Source organism: Rissa tridactyla, chromosome Z, assembly GCF_028500815.1.
Source record: "Rissa tridactyla isolate bRisTri1 chromosome Z, bRisTri1.patW.cur.20221130, whole genome shotgun sequence".
NCBI classification, from domain to species: domain Eukaryota; kingdom Metazoa; phylum Chordata; class Aves; order Charadriiformes; family Laridae; genus Rissa; species Rissa tridactyla.
In genome coordinates, this window is record NC_071497.1 from 69,098,715 (window position 1) to 69,117,115 (window position 18,401).

The following is an 18,401-nucleotide window of genomic DNA, read 5'->3' on the forward strand; positions in this document are numbered from 1 at the left end:
AGTAGTTCCGAAAATCTGTCCAGTCAAAGAGTTTCTGCATGTTGAACTTCAAGGAAAAGCCTGCCCTGCTTTCAGGATCAAGAGTCATCTGGAAATCTACTCCTAGCTGGAGGTTTTGAACCCTTGAAGAGTCAGTACTTTTAGCTTTTTTTAAATGCAAATTTAAAGAAAGGAAAGTTGTCACCCCACACTGTACCGTTCAAAAACAAGGCAAATGAACAACACAGCGTTTTTTTGGTTTTTGTTTTTTTGTTTTTGTTTTTTTTTAAAGAGTCACTGCGTAAATGCAGAAATTACCCCTAAATCCTTTCTGCAGGTCAAGTTCCCATTCATGACAGGTTAGCATCAGTGTGAAGTTTGGGATGATTTCCCTTCAGGCAATGGAAAAAAGAGCTCAGGCTTGCTTTTAGCTACAATCCTTTATATTTCAAAGAGGGACAAGGCATGACGTAACTCCAGCAGGTACAGATGGTCTCCTGACAGCAGAAATTATTCTGGTAGAAGCAAGAAGTGAGTGGCTCTAACTTTATATGTAGTGTGGAGCTGCAAACCTGAGAAACTCCTTTGGGTGAGTGTGAGAGAGGGAGGAAGCCTTCTCCAAAAATCACCACAGCAGTCACAGTCCACCTGAACCCTTCCACTGAAGCACTAGCTTCACGCTTTCCTAGGACCATCCCTCCCCTTCTTTTTCCGGTTTCTTTCCCGTTTCTTTCTCTTTCCTATTTTCCCCTTTCTTTTTTCCTGTTTTGTTTTATTAATCTGGGCTCTCCTTTCTTGTGGTGCTTGAAACTGTGGCAGAGCACACCTTTGACTCATGCTTGATCTTTGCTATGCTCAGTCAGCATCTCATGGAGTTGTAATCGCCAGGTTTCATGCTATGTGTCTGAAAAACAGACCTAAAGCAGTGAAATACCACTCACACCAGCAATATGTTTTGCTTAGGAATCTGAAAAAGGCTTGGGTTTTGCTCTAAATTTCTAAAAATTCAGTAATTTTCACGGTCTCTGTGGATATGGGTAGAAAACAAACACGTTGCTTTATCCTAAGTTTCTTTTGGTCCAACCAAAGAGTGGAGATTTCCCTGCAAATCTGCCACCCTCTGCTCCCTGATTCTCCAACACCCTGGCACTTCCCAGGATGGCCCATGGGTTGCTCATCTTATGGCTGCGCAGCTGTGAGGATGTCCAAGCAGTGCAACGTCCCACATAGAGAACTGTGCAGAACGACAACTTGCAGTTCAGGTACAGCATCTATACTGTAATCGGTCTTTCCATAGAGTCTCTCTTCCTAGGGAAAAATCATCTTCCATGACAAAGACTGAGTATTGTATTTCACATACATTGCTTCAGGACCAACACAAGAACTTCAAGATCACTTCGGTGATATTGGAAAACATTCAGGGTCTTCCTCCAGACGGATGAGAAACTTTCTCCTTCTTTGATTTAAATTCATTGGTTGGCTTACAGTTGGGATGATTCACCCTGGATAACAGAGTTCCCTGGCCTCACAGAGTAAATAGGCAACCAAACATGTGTTACAGCAGAACAGGGAGTTTTCCGAACACCATGAAGTTATGTATCCCGGTTCTGTTTTAGACCTGCATCTCGGTTCTTTTTTAGCATTCAGTTGTGAATTGCAGAAAACACAGAAACATTCATACGTGCAGCCCATGTACGTGAAAGACTGAAAAAAATAGTAGCATTAGAAATATCCAAAGAGGTGTTTTTTTCTTCGGGGATTAGATTAAAGCTTCCAGAATGTTCTTAATTTTTCTTTACCATCTAATATACTTATATTCTGCACGGGGAAAAAAAACCTATCAAACCCTTAATCACAAGTACTTTGTTGAAGTTTCTGCAGCAAAAAATACAAGTGCAAGCAGTCTCCCCCACGCCCCTCTCCTTCTTCACCCCTGCCCCAGGGCTGCTTCCCCAGCTTGTGCTGCTCACGCAGCTGTGCCGTGACCTGGACCACTTCCCTAAGCTGTCAGCCACAGGGTTGGTTTTAGCTAAATTATGTTTAACCTGGCTCAGTCCCAGTTCAGCTCACTGCTTTGGCTCATTTCATGGAAATGAGCATCCACGGATGGAGGGAGCCATACTGCTCAAGCCGCTGCTTCCAACCAGAGAAATCATCATGAAACCACAACCTCAGCATCAGATTTAATTGTGTCAAAGTGAGTAATTTGGCCAGACAACTGAAGTACTAGACTGCTAATCGACTTAAAGAACTAATCAAGTAACGCTGAGGAAGCTACCTGACTACAATATATTAGTAATAGGCATTTTCTGTGTACCACATTAAGCCTGTAAAGCAAAAAAAAGGCATACAAGTAAAATTCTTTCCATCTCGCAAAAGGAGAAACCTTCCCAGTATCAAATCAGAAGAGAGATGCTGCTCTGGCAGGTGATCAAAAGAAGCATACTAAAATGAAGATGAGTTTTAGATTAAAAAAAAGGTGCCTCCTAACATCCGAATGATTTTTTATTAATATTATTTTATTAATATTAAAAATACATTTTGTATTTATTCATTTGTATTTATTCATTCTAGAGAGTTAAAGAAAAATTGTAATGTTTTAGTTGTTTTAATAATTTGCTATCCAGAAATTATTGGAATAAGTTAGTTTAGAGAATGACTAAAATAGCTTAATTGAAAATGTATAGAACAAAATTAAGCAGTAGCAGTAAAATCCATTCTTCCTATTCAGCTGGGCAAATGGCACTGGAGTACCAGCGTTATCCTATGCTGGATATGTAGCTCTGTGTGCCTAGCATCAGTGTGAACAGAAGGGGGTGGTGTTACCTCAGCTTGTGCAAGGATCTCCACTTCCTCCGAACAGAACAAAAAAATTACCCCTAACTTCATTAGCTCCACTGAGAGAAGAATAAAATGCCTAGGAAAAGAAATGGACTGACATTATTTATCTTAAATCAGACTTCTAAAATATGTTATTCCCATTTGATACAGCCTTTTTTTTTTCCCCTACTCAGCATCGTGGGGTTAGCTGATTTACAGAAGACACATGTAGTACACAGAAATATTTAGGATATAGTTCTGTAACATCACTACACAATGCCCCGTTTTTCATGCTCTATTACTCTTGAACATCCGTTCTATGCATTGCACCACAATGTAGCCACAAGTGGCACATAATTTGGATTCAGAAGACCCTCTTTTTGTGCCCAGCTGGTTGAAATCAGGTGGGAAGTGAGAGAAGACGAGGCAGTACCCCACAACTGTGGAAAAGAGCTACAGGTGTGTACCCAGCAGAGATGTCCGTGGTAATGTCAAGTCACAGCCCTGCTCCAAAGAAAAACCCACGTGAGGAGATTTTGATGAGCTAGTGGTAGCAAGAGGAGCCACAATGTGCCACTGAGACCAGGAAGCATGCTTGGACCTGCTGTAGAGGAGGCACAACTTAGAAAGGTTTTCAGATTTTGGTTGCCTTTTCTTTTTCTTCTGTTTTTTTGTACGTGTGTGTGTGTGTGTGTAAAGGAGAGAAAAGCCATTTGCTAATTCTTTGGCAAAGTAGCAATTGGTCCTTGGGACTGGTTATTCAGGTAAAATGCCATACTGTATCTCATTAACACAACAATGGTTACATATGTAAAACATCATGTAAAAAAATAGATTCATAGCTAGATTTGAATAAAAGGGACAAAAGCATATGCGGTAAACACATTCTGCCCCAAAAAGTTACTGGAGTACTGTGTATCAGCTGAGGAGAATACATTTAAGAATGATACAACAAAGAAAAAAGACCCACTACTTTTCTAGTAGCTTTTTAGGGTCTAGCTACAATAGTTAATCTAAAGATTACTCTGGAAACTTGTTCAAAAAGTGTGCTCCGCACCCAAATATCTTGAAGTAGCAGACAAACAGACTGCCATCCAAAAACTTCCTCTGGTGATGGAAAGCAACTTTCTACAGCCATCATTTCTTAGAAAACGTTGCTTGTATTTTTCTGTCTCCTACACTGTTGATAATTTTGATTTGCAAGAATGTCAAGCTTTTAAAAGGTTGTATTCCTTTCTGAAGGTGAAGCTAAGTGTTCCTAACATCATGCAAAGTGGTCTGAGGAGAAGAGAGAGTTTTGAAAACATGCATTTACAACTCTCTGAAACTGTGATAACCACTTGGAGACTTGGCAGTGTATCACCACTGACCTTTTCTTGTGAGCACTCATAATTACAGATAGATTAATTAATTAAGTTTTACTAAAATGTTTTGAAGATGTAAGATTCCAGGTACTGTAAGTATGACAGAAAATCTTATGTACTGTCTACTTATCTCCAGGACAGTCTGCTTAGGGGAATATGTATGCACAGCAAAACACTGCAAACTGCAGAAGTCATAGTAGCAGCATGAGATCTTGCAGTAGGAAGGACAGTCAGTAATATATTTATCCATAGATATCTTCTTCTATGCAAACGTGGCTTTCAGAGACACTAGTACAATACGTACATTGAATTTGTTTCCACTAGTGTCCAAGAAGTGATGCCCGGAGGAAAGTTCATAGTCACTACTTAGAAAAAAGTAATCTTAAGTACTTGGTTTGCAAGCCCACCTGGTCTCATTTTGCTTACCATAAAAACCTTAGGTTTGCTTGATGTTGCAAGTTAACATGGCAAAATGTTACCGAATCGCAGTATTGGATGAGGAATCCACTTCAATTTCTCATATTCCCAATTTAGCAGTGAAATTAAGCATGTTCTTAATTTTAAGCACATGTGTAATTCCCATTGAAATTGGTAGGATTTATGCACATATTTAAGTGCTTTGCTGAACTGGGGCCAGTAAAGAAATATGACTAATCTCATTAATAAAGGAAACAGGAGTTAGTCCAAGTTACTTAATCACAAACAGTCTGTTTACGGGGAAAGAGCAGTGCTTTTTACATCTTCACTGTCTTACGCTTTAAAAAATAAATACAAGCCAGAAAGGAAAATTTAGCTTTCTATAACATGATGATACTATAATTTGTGCAGGAACACCTTCATGATTGTTCTTTTGCTTGTTTGAGCTACTGACATTTCCCACCCCCCAGTAAGTTTGTGCTCAGTTTGGCAATCCCTTTTAACTGTGTTCTGTTTCTGCTTTTTCCCTCCGCTCCACCCCCACCTCCCCTCCCCCGCCACACCCCCACCCCCCCCGAGTGTCTTCTATTTTAAGTTTGGCAAAATTATACAGATTAGTTCTGAATAACCAATACAAAGGAAAAATGTAATTTGAGAGATTTGGGGCCAAGTTTACTGATGTAAACCCTCACAGCTCCACCGTAGTGATTGAAGCAACATGAGTTGAATGCTGGCTGAGGTTTTAGACCTCATGGTTGGTTGTTTTTTTTTCTCCTTGCAGAATGTCTAGAGAAGAATTAAAGCAATTTTCTTAGATTTGCTATTAAAAACTGTTCAGCTACTCAGTTTGTGGTTTTTTTCCCTGTGGTTTGCAAAAGGCATACATAATCTTGATACATCCTACCTAATCTGCAGGTGAGTAGTTATTTTTTGGCCCTATAAATCAGGTAATACATTTTTTGATGAGTGTGGGTGCACTTCTTGAAAAGTGATTATTACTTAGAAACTAATAAAAATGATTTCTTCAGACTCTGATTTAGAAGTTCCGTTCTGTGGAGATTTTCATCTATTAATGTTAAAAGCCTGAAGAAAGCAAATACAAGGAACATGATGTCAATTAAGAAGTAGCTTTTTTTTTTTTTTAAGGGAAACCTAGTCTATGTATAATAAAAAAACCCCATAAGTTCAAATCACACAGTTCACATCATCTAAGTCATTACACAAAAAGCCAATTACTAGATTCATGCTATGCGTGCGAAAAATCCCCACAAAATCCAACAGGATAAGGAAGAGGGAGAAAGCATAGAAAAGTAAGGAGATGACAAGGAATACAAAACAAAGACAATAAAAGGAAAACCTCAACTAGATGACAATAATAATTTTAATGGAAAAACAGAAGCAATATGTACAACAGATGAAAAACCAAATTTCCTCTTAATGTTTCTACTTGATCTCCTCTGTAAATTTTGTGTGTCCTAAATTTTACCAAAGAGGTTTATAAGACTTGAAACTCAAAGCTACCTATTTTCACTTTCAGAATGTGTTGCTTTCCTCAGAAGTGAAAAAGGCAAAATTTAATTCTGTACTGGGTTCCAAACGGTGTTCCCTTGCTTTTATATTAAAAATGTAGGTAGGAACAGAAGACTGTGTTTGACTACCGCTTTTCAGCATAACGCTTCATGGTTGTTTACATCCTGTAGGTGAAAATAAAAGAGACATAATTAACACAAATATCGCTACCACAGAGATATTTTTTTTCCGTTTATGGAGTTGATTAAAAATATAATTTGTTCTGGGATTCTAGATGCCCATTTTATTTTTTGCTCTGCCTGGGGTTGCTGTTATATAGTGGGATGCTAGGAATGTAATTGAACATGCTTTCTGCAGCTTTTGTGTTTACTAGCCCTTCTTAGAGGGGTCCTAGAGAATGAAGCACGAGGTTATTAAGCAGGACCAACACAGCGAGTCTTTAGTAAACACCTGTTTCTCTGGTGTTGTTTACATGTGTGAATTTGCCTGAATTAATTGTAGTGCTGCTCATGGCACAAAAATTAACCGGCTGCTAACATTTATGTTACAAGCATCCAGTTTCAGAAATCTATAAATTAGGTGTAAAATTTTCTCTGAACTGAAATGCTCAGAATTCGTTATTCAAAACATTGCCCTAAAAAAGAAATGGGCTTAAGCTATGAGTTCCAGCTGATATTCAAGAAGTTAAAACTGTTTGATGAGTATTCAAATTGAGGGATAATTTACACTTTTTCTGCACCTTACTTGTCTTTCCACAGCTCTCCACAAAAGTAAGTGAAGACAGGATAATCTGCAAATCCCTATGCAGAAATTAAATATGTGAAGAGTAACAGAGAAACAACTTCTATTCTGGGCATGCAGCCTCCAATGACAGAAGCCTGTAACTGGTGATGAAGAGTCTGAATCAATTTTAACAGTTGCTCATTTCTCTAACCATTTTAAAATTTAAGACTGGGAATATTCCCTGTGGTGTAACTGCACAGCAGAAAAGAGAGGAGCTAACAGGAAAGTCCTCAAGGAATGCCTCTTGTCGATTCTTAGGTAGCTGCCTGTCCTGTGATATACCCTTTAAAGAAGTGAAGTTTTATAGACAAGACGATGAGCAGAATTTCTTATCTACAGGTATGATGACAATGCATACAAGGATTGGCTGGGTCAAAATAATTTCTCAGTGTGCAGCTGTGTAGGGACACCCAAGCACTTGGTCTGGCAGAACAGAAAAAGTTACAAAGCTTGGTGTGCTAAGAGCATTAAGTCCCAGCTCTAGATAGTTTTGCAATGTAAATCACAAAGCCTGTGAAGTTTTTCTTAAATACATTTACTGTGTTAAAAACTGCTCTAATTGACTGTTAGTCAGCTGGTTAGGTGTAAGAGCCATCTGAGGAATATTTAGTCTGAGTTACATATAGACTAAATGATCACAATGTCTTGTTTAGCTGGGAAATCTTTCATCCCCTTGTTTTTCGCTCACATCCAAGCTGTAACCAAATAGTAACTGTCAACACAAGGTGAATTCATAACCTTCTACAGTAACCACCAAATGAAGGGATTTTTGGTGACTATTTGTATCATAAGCAAAAATACACCTTGAGTTCAGAAAATAAGAGTAGATTGATTCAGCACGCTCCACCATAAATCCATGTGATTGCCACCTAAAACTAGAAGCAGCAGGGGCATTGTGAGGATCCACTTCACAAACCAGGATGAGTGAATCACAGTAGGATGTAACTTGGAAATTGTGAGATTGATTCCCAAAGATAAGGTGGAGGGAAGAGGAAAAAAATTTAAAATTGACTTTTATGAAACTTCTGAATTATTGGTGTATAAACAGAAAGATTTAATTAGGTAACTTTGTTCTAAGCTTAAAGAAAGAGGGGAGACAAAGAGAAGGGTTGCAGTCATTTTATAAAAACTATCAATCAGGTATGTCTGTAATAGCTGATATTAGGTGTTGAACAGACTCCTGGGATGTGGATTAGTTTAAATACTCCTACGAAAGTTAAGGAAGACAAGTTGCCACTTAAAACAATGTGCTGTATTCTCAGTTGGTGATACAGGAGCCTTTGATACTCACTTAGCTTTTCCTTTTCTGTTGGCATAAATGATTACAGAGATTAAATGGGAGTTCATGGCTTCTGTTTTCAAACTACTACTGCAGCTATGAGTGATTTTGGTTTTTTCAGCCTTTATAGCCCAGATTGATGGTACAGTATGGTTGGGATTGGCCTTGATGAAAGCAATAAAATAGTGTTTTTTTCCGTAAACCGTTAACAGGGGCTCTGGTTTCCTCTCAGTCTTCCTAACTTGGCAAGTGGGCCCCTCAGACCCAAAAGCAGTGGTGCTGTCATGCAGTCTGCAGAGTTGAAAACTATGCTACTGGCTCAATTTTGTTCCCTCTTTAAACAAATAACTCTGTGAACAGCTGAAAGTTTGGAAGGCCTGTTCCCCATGTCTCTCTCCCATGATTGATGATCTTGTGTCTAATCTAGGTTTTGAACTCAAGCTGCAGTCTCTTCCTCAGTGGGGACAGATTTGTGTCTTTTTCTTCTAATCAGCTGTCTATTTTTGTGAAACTGATATCGCTGCCTTTATCATGTTTGAAATTGGCAAATATATTCCAATATTTATGGATTTGCATACGTAGTTTTACTGGACTCATTTGCTACAACTGTCATTTTTAAATGCAGTGTTCTAGTCTGGCAATTGAATAGCTCTGTTCCACACCTTCTGAAGACAGGACATGAATTTAAGTTGCAAATGATGGGAAAGAAAAGAGATTAGCGTAATAACATCTAACTAGAGAAGCAGAAGCAGATTAATGCCTCCTGTTTGTTCTTTCAAATGCTTTTACTATTATACTTCTTTAATATGTAAGCAAAGGAGGAAAATGGCAAAGGAGTATGCAATGAGATTTTACATGTAGGGACTGTGCTCCTCTGTCCACTGGAAAAAAAAATAAATACATTTATCCTTTTCCCAGAAAGAAAAAAGGAAAAAAATTCCCAGAATTCAGGTTGTTTCCTCTCACTCTTCACTGATGATTGTCTTCTGGAGGGACAGACTCTTCCAAAGGTGTGTCAGAGTCCTCTGTCAGCATGGGCAGATTTGATATGGAAAGTGTTTATTTTGCCAAGGTTTGACCAGATTTTGGTTATTTTCTTATTCTCTGGGAATAGGCCTAGGCAGGCGAGCAGGCACTGGCTCATATTATTAGTTCATAAATTCCAAACATACCCTGCAGTATGTTACACTGTTGTCTTTTCGGGGCATGCCTGTTTATTATAAGCCTGAAGGGGGATAATACACAATGCCATGTCACATTTCTTCCATCTAATCTAATCCAGAGCTAGAAATAGTCCTCCTGTTTCTCTCAGTGCAAGGGAAACATCCAGCTTCCTCGCATTTACCACAAAAGACCGGAATAGATAGTGCGGGATTTGTACTTAGAGATCCACCCAACTGTTAATGAACACATCTAAATTCTTAAGCCTCAAAGGTAACAGCATTTTCACTTCACACAGTAGTTTATTAGTAAATGTTTCCTAACAGCTAAAATTATTAATTTCACTAGCTGTTTCTTAATGTCATGGGCATATGTATTTGAGATATTTCATCCTTCCATTTTAATCTTACCTGGCAAATATAAACAACGTAAAATACCACTGGCCCCAGCACTTCCAGAATGGCAGAACTACAGGAATCAAGTATTGCACATGGAAAGAGTATGAAAAAATTGCAACAAATTTGGTATGACCTGTACCTGAGCTTTCTCAAGTGAATATTACACGCAGACAACTATCAAAAAATGGATTTGAGTGAGAGAGATTGTCATCCATTAGATAGTTGTAGAATATTCTGGTATAGCGTACACCAACTACCCTTAATTTCCTATTGGCTTAGATAAAATTCAGAGTTTTTGTTGTTGTTTTGTTGGAAAGGTTATTCATCATTCTGTTATATAGGACATTGATATAGTACAATGAAGTTAGTTTTTCTATGTTAGTAGGCTGGGAATGTAAGTGTTTGTCACTGTTGATGACCATCAGACCACAATATAAACTCTCTCAGTGGAAAATTATTCACTGAAGTGGTCCCAGCAATTGCTCATAGATAGAAATAAGTCAAAAGTTGTCCTTCAGCTGGCATCTTTACACAAAACTGGCCAGGTCTTCTTGGGCATTATAAGGTCTTATTACTGGGGAAAAAAAAAAAAAAACAACCAGAAAGAAGTGTGCATATGTAAGTTAAAATGGCACAAAACAGTCTATCTTGTCAAAAAACCAGCACCAATTCCCGTTCTGTGCATTTACCCATGCAGTAGCCTATCAGTCAGTTGAACTCATTCTAACAACTAAGCACTGTTTAAGAATGCATTTCTTTACCAGTCTGATAGCACTGTTATTTTTTCCAACAAGCTAATGAAGCACATGTTGTCCGAGTATTAACGTACTCACACGAATACTTTTTTTTTAATCACCATAGCAGCAAGAGGTAATATTATTGCTGAGATTGTTTTTTCACAACAGTCTTTGAAAGCTGTTACACTTGTTAATGAACAAGAGACTTGAGGTCTATTCTTCTTCCACTCCCAGTCTGACTGTTGAATATGACCGGAAATATGATAGAACTCTTTTTCCATCGATTTGCTAATAAGAAAAGTGTCCTTGCACAAAGCTGTAAATGGCATTGTAGGTGACAGTTGCATTTTTGTTCTCTAACCTCAGACTGAGTTTTGGTCTGAAGCTCAAGAAAATCAGGGCCGTGGAGTATTACAGCAGAGCTGTTACCTTCCATGGTGTGTAGGAGTTTTAGGGACATAATGGCCATATGGTTATTATTTGGCCAAATGTTGTACAGCAATGGAAGTGAAGCAATGTTTGTTCTGATCTGGGAAGTATCCATTGACAGACTGCAGACAGGACAGATAGTAAGTCAGAGAGTATCAACACAAATGAAAGGAAATCATAGAAGGAGGAAGAAGCTAATATTTCATCTTCAAAAAGTGATAAACATTCCCACGTGAAAAAGACATTTATTCAGCTAATGAATAATTAGGATATTCAAAACAATGATGTTTTCTTAGGCAGTTAGGATCACTGGCCACAGTTGCATTAAGCTGACTTCCCATTTAAATCACAGTCATAAGGAGAGGTCCCATAAATTATTTTCTGCCAACCCACATAACACATCTGTTAGGAGTACGAGAGAGGACAAAACACGATAGCAAGAATATTGACATTTTGAAGTCTTTTCTAACTTTTTTGAGCTATTGGAACTTATTTAATTAAAACATGTCTTGAACATAAGAAATCACAGCATGACTAGCACTTCAAGAAGGAGTGCAAGATGGCATATTCTGACTGCTCTTATTCCTTGCTTCCAAAAGCATACGAGACATGCATCCATTTCAGACTGAATACCTACAATGCTGTTCTCCTCTCCAAGCTAAAGATCTATTTATGCTTATATTCCTATAGCATAAATATATATACACATTATGTTTTTATTTAGGCTATATGATAAAATGCCCGGATTCGAAAAAAGATTTCAAAACAGTATCATTGGGCAGAATTTGTGATATAAGGAAAGACCATAGGTAACAATGCAAATATAACTATTCAGGGCATTTGAATGTCCAGGGGTTGACTCTGAGCAATTTAGACATAACAACATCATACTCCAGAGAAGTCAAGTCACTTGTGGATCTGTTGGTTTGTCCCACTTCGACCACAAATCAGGAATGGGAAGGTGTCCTAGAAAGAGGAGTATGTTCAACCATTTCCAAGAACCTTATCCTTTCTTCAACTGGTTGTGGTGAGGATTGTGGGGAGTGAATAGGGGAGGCAAAAGAGTTATGCATCCACATGGGCATTTTAGAAAGTGAAGCGAACTGCAGTGAGTGGCAAGGAGGGCTGGAGATAAATATGAAGTACTTGTCTGAAGCCCTGGAATGTGGCTAAGCATCTGGGAGCAGCAATAGCATCAAAGGCAGAGAGGCATATGTTGAGTTATTTTACTGAACCAGGTAAAGAAATTTCTCTCTGCTGAATAACACCTCAAAATTATTTGGTTTTCTTTATTTTTTTCAACCACAAAATCTTGTATTTGTTCTGTGCAGAGAATTTGTGTGTTAGAAAAAACACCGTGTTAAGAAATCTAGGCTATTCTTTGTTATCTCTACAGCCCTTCAGAGTAAGACTAATACATGTTTAAGCAAGAGGCTATTGTTTAATTTTTTCACTGTCTTTAGACTACTCTGAATGTGTCAGAAATATGAACCACCTTTTATTCCACTTAAATTGTTAATTTTGGTAACCAGGATGAGCAGTGTAAAAAGGGATAATCCTTTTATTCAGAGAAGCCCAGCAGTTAAGAGGTTAATCTGTTAAATCTGTTAATACTGCCCACATACGTAATCAGTTGTGGAAATGAACAGTGTTGCAATTCCATTTTATGAAATCAAAATCATGACTAAGGTCACCTGAATAATCCTTGAGAGTAACAGCTCTAAAGAGAGAGATGTGATTGTAATAAAATGCCCATTATCTACTTCCACCCATTGGGTAACCTGCTTTTACCCTCCGACCCACTGGTCTGCCATGCTGAAATGTCTGTGAGAGGTAGTGCTTCTGGAAATGACACATCAGAGCCAGTGAATCCACCCGGACAGTGCTGAAATGCCATTTCTGGATCCCTGCTCCTGAAGCAGCAGCATTCCAAGGAGCGGTGATCCACAGGGCTGCGACACAGCCCTGGTTCAGAGAAGCAGCTGATGGCAAGGAGGAGGGGAAGCTCCTACGCCTGTAGGTTAACAGATATACAGGAAAATTCCCAGATGCCAAGTGATTTATATGTTTAAAAAGACAATTATTAGCCTCCTCCGTGACAAGATAATTGGGAACGTTGTAATATTGTGTCTGCCTGAAGTCTGTGCGTATTCCTTGAGCATGGCCTCTGCTGGAAGGATGATGTTCATTCTTCTCAGGCATTTCTCTGACGCTTATTTCCTTCATATGTTTTCAGTCCAGTGTTCTGTGGTTCCTTGCCATCGAAGCACCATTTTCATTGCTACCACTCATTTCTGAATTTGAAGAAATTGAAGCGTCTCTGATCATGCTGTGATCATACTTTCCTTCCTCATTTTTCAACCATGAGCTACTTTGAAATTTGATTAAGAATTTTAAAAATAAAAAAGTTCATCCAAATTGCCCTATACAAGAAAGTAGGCAGAGGCGTAAAAGCATAAAATACCCAAACCATTGGAAAAGCCATCTTGCCAACTCTTGTTTATGGACATAAGAACTTACATGCAAAAGGGGCCTTGTGAATACCCTAATTAGGGGAAAAGCCTTAAGCAGAGAATTCATTCAATCGCAAGAGACAAATTTTAGAAAATGAGGCATCATTAATTCTGGTTTGTGGAACTATTTGTTTAACATAGCTGATGGTGAGAAAAGTCACTTCCCTGCTTACACAGGGAAGGGCATAAATTTAGGGAAACTTGAACTCTGTGGAAGGCTTCCTATTTTCCTCCATGCCAGTATGGTAGGTTATGCACAACCTTGATTCACATAGATGAACGAACCACATGATTCACCCAATTTCATTTACCTCAATCTTTTGACCCCACAAAATACAAAGTTATTCAATCTCTTTAACACTGAGAAGCATCAGCCACAATTTTGGATTTCAAAGAAATAGTTGTGATTGTTTTCGAATGCACATTAAATTTTCCATCATGAATTAAAATTCTGAAAGTGTAATTTAAGTTGATGGGTTAACCTCTGGTCTCTCCTACAGGTCTGGGGCTGACTCGGTAGGAAACTTACCACTGTATGATATGTAAGAGCCCTGCAACACAGACAGGAGCTTACTGGGATTTTCAAAAAGGACAATGTGCATGACTCCCTTTGTGAAAGTGTTTTGAAGGCAAAAATTGTGACAGGCTCTAACAGATGTAAACAACCTTTAAAATTAATTGTATTCTATCCCATGTCTTCAGAAAATCAACTATGACGTGGACTGTCACAGTACTGTTACAATATATTAGTAAAACACAAAAATGGTAGTAAAATGTTAAGTATCTCCATCCATTATGAAAAGGTCTTTCCTAGAAACAAGTTCATGTTTCAGGGTGGCGTGAGTTCAAGGGAATAAATGCTGCCTCATAAAATTCAATGCATTAATGGGCAATTTAAAGTTCACCATTCTTCTTCTTGCTCAAGTCACCTTTTCCTTCCTGTCACAGTTTTTGGTGCAAAGCTAGAGACAATGCAATCACCTGTTTTTTTTCTTTTTCACATATTGAAAGAAAAGTATACTCAGGTCCAGTAAGTGTTTCTGAATGGGAAAAGGAGGAAAAAATTACAGGAAACCACAGTGAACACATAATAACATTTTGAAATACAATCTGTGAATTTGGAAAGAAAAGTGTTTCGAAGTAAAAATATTTTACAGAGAAGGGCACTCTAAATTATTAAGAAAAAGCAAAACTGGAATTAAATCAGGATATTACAAGTATATATTGTGTTGCATATTTATATCTACCTAAGCATTTTGTACAATCTATATAAATACAACCATATCTATAACCCAGAAATAAGTTCTATTTCAACTCAGTCACTGACACACACAGACATCCAGTGTGTCTGTGTATGCTAGTGCTGCTATCTACAACTTTATGCCATTTGAAATAAATTGCACCTTAAATTTGAAGGCAATTTTAGGTAGTTTGGTGTGCAGTACAGATCCCATCTTTGATATTTAGCAAGCCTGATATCTTTCTAACTTATGAAGTCTGCATGTCTACAAACTGGTATGGATGTGTTTGTGTTTATTACCTTTTTCTATGCATGCCTTGAAATGACTAAATTACAGGTATTTTACATGTGTTTTGTGGTACAAGACAGATAACGTCCGCTAGTATAATTTATCTTGAAACACCCTGTTTTACAAAATTACAGAAAAGCACAGCAATTTGCTCTTTTTTTTTTTTTTTTTTATTTCTAAGACTATGGCAAAATCTTCAAAGCCCACAAGATGCCTTCTAGCTAAGAACTTAGCCATGTAATAAACACATTTCATCAAAGCACTAGGTTTGTGGAAATAGAGTACAATTGTGGATTTAAAATTTTGATAATGTTCCTTACTTATTAGCTATTTTGTCTTTTGTGTTTTGACCTAATTCAGCCAGCAAAGGCATCAGCCCTTATGTAAGATTAGATACACATACATACACATACAGCAGCCCAAATCAGATTAGCTGCAATCAAGGTAATTGCGTTGAACAAAATTGTTCATCTGTGCTTTGCAGCTGCCTTTTGGATGTAGTGTTTGATCCCGAGTGACTGAGTTATACATATGTTCTTCCTTAATCCTGGATAATTTAGGTTTTATTTTAATACATACCTCTTTAAAACTCAGGACACAAAGTATTTAGTTTTGCTTATAAATTAATTCATAATTTCTTTTATTATTGTTGTTTGATACAATCCAAAGTTCTTTAACAGACACTACCTGGAACTGAGGTTCCCAAAATCTGAGGCAGTCATCTAGACGGCCGTCTCCAGCACCTCTGTCATCTATCAAAACCTACTTCCTTAGTCAATCTTCATGTTTCTTCAGCAGTTAAAATTAGACCAACTCAGAGTTCTAAATACCACCCAGTGCGAAAGCAGGTGCCTTTCCTGTTTGTTCCTTCTGTGTTCTTACAATCTAGACATAGGCTTCTCATAACTTCCAGTAGCTGTGTTTAGAGAAAAAAAGAATAAAACAAAAACAAAAAAGCACCACGACTCCCAAAAGAACAATAGCTCTGGAGAACTTTAGGATCACAGTCCTTAGCAGAGCTGTCACCCAGTTTTGCAAGTATCTAAACAGTTTGGGCACTTTCCTGGAAATGAGAGCTGTGATCTGTCAGGTTTTCTCAGTCTGAGGGTGTTTGAAGCCATGTTTCCATGTTATAGAAACTATCTGAACTTCTGGTTCAGATAACTTATGGTTGTGGTTATACCATAATTTATAACCATAACATGGTTATGATGACATATGAGTTCTGGAGCTGCTACTTTTCATTGTATTGGAACTAAGGTGCTATCAATCCAGAAGGGCAACAGTCTGGAGGAGAAGAAAGATGAGCCCTACTTTGCCTAGAATTTAGAATTTAAACTCTTAACTGCTTACTATTATTGTTATCTGTCCTTTACTTTTTCACGTGCTGTAATACAAGTTTCCTATTTTTGTAAGATAAAAAGTTGCATTTTTTAGTGGACAGACAGAAGACTTTTCCAGTTACATTGAAAAGATGCTGCCTCCTCGCCTCATCCCTCAGGGAGAAAAAGAAGTTAGTTTCTAAAAAAAAATGGCCATGTAGTTGTGAGCTATTTTTCTTCCATGAAAAAATAAAACAAAGGATGGGAAGAAAAATTAGCATTTGATATATAGAACACACATTGACACTGAACTCAGATATCATGTTTCTAGGCACAAGAGAGAAAACCGAATCAATAAATACATTTTTTTTCAACACTTTTGAGGTTCATCATTTGTTTTTGAGGTTCATCAGTCTTTGTGCAGAGCCAAAAATGCTTTTATGTTGTTATTTATGGTGGTAATTAAGAAAGAAGAAAATATTACCTCCAAAACAAGCTGAATTTGAACTCCAGATTCTATGTAAGAAAGAGGCCAATTTACACAAATGTTAGCTTTGTAAGTGTCCTAAAGATGTTTCCGAAAGGAAGCGGAAACAAAAAGATTAGGAAATACTAACTGAGGAGCTCATTGTTAAGCCCATTATCTACAAGTTTTTGTCCTTGTGTAAGTAAAGGGGCTGTAAAATCTGGAAGAATCTCTGACAAGTACAGGGGGGATTTGCCTAATTCTCCTTTTCCTTTGAAAATACCAGTTTCTGCTTTTTCCCTTGAGGAAACGAGCTGTGAATAAATCCACAGAGCCATATGCCACAGTACAGAGTTTTCTCCTCTAGGTTTGCTTTGTGAGTAAATACAACCATTCCTAAGAAACGTCTATCCCAGAATTCCTGTTCTGTTGCCCCAGGACTGGAATGCCTTGCATACAACTATACAAAAAGCTATAGGTATATATATTTATACACATATATACATGCATAAGTTTTATATATACTTACTTTTATATGTATATAAGTAGCAACGGTTTTTATAGTTGAATTCTCAGTTACTAACCAACTAACTCTTGTTAAAGGGGTTTGGTGTGGAAGGAAAGACGGATTGCAGAGTTTTGCACTATTAATCCATTCACAGTAGAGTTGTTTATACAGCATTTTCCTGTACTTGGGTTTTGACTGCTTGGTTTAAATGAAGTTACTCAGAGTAGGCTGCACAACCTCTCTGTTTTTACTGTCTTCTTTGTGCTTTTTATTGGCTCGTTAGATTGTAAGCATTGATCTCAGTAATGGAAGTGGGTTATTCTTGGTCTCCCTGTAAAGAGTGCTACTCATGTGTCGGAAACACCACATTTTTGCTGCCGTACTAGACTTACTGTCCTATGTGCCAGTGATTTTGCCGTGTTTGACATGATCTTACCCAAATCTTGGATGGTAAGTAGCACAGAGCTCAACACAGGGTGCTTGCTAAGACTCTTGAGCAGGCTTTGGAGCAGGTATTCAAATAACATTATCTATAGTCTCTCATTTAAAGAGAGTACAGGTTTCTCCATAATATACAGAGTGGCTGAGATCTGTTCTCAGATACCAATGATTCGTTACGCAACCTTGGATAAGTCCCATAATCTTTCCATCTGTTTTCCTATCTGTCCTCTTTCTAATATTACTAGAGCTAGTCAGGAAATGGAACGTATTTCCTATGAAAAATTTGAATCCTTTTAAAAGTTCCCAGTTTGTGAAGAATACATTAAAACCAGAATTTCTGTAATTATAATACATTTCTGAACTGTGGTTTTTACTACACGATGCAGTAAAGGGAGCCCCGCACAACCATTTCCTATTAAATGCTGATTTTCTATCAAGAAATATGTAATAGTGATCATATAATCAAGGGGACATCTCAGGAATCTAAATATATTGTTTAGTAATATGTTAAATTATAAACAGATTAAAGTATTTAAAGGTTTCAGCAGCTCTAGAAGCTGCTGTCTATCTAAATAGACAAAGGGTCTCTATATGATATTAAATGACACAAAAGACAGGATTAAATAAGAATATTAAAAATGGTGTAAAGTTTTATGTTAATGAGGCTTCAGTAGATGGTAAAACAGCCTGGGTCTAAGCCCTCTTCCCCTCATCCCAGTGAATTA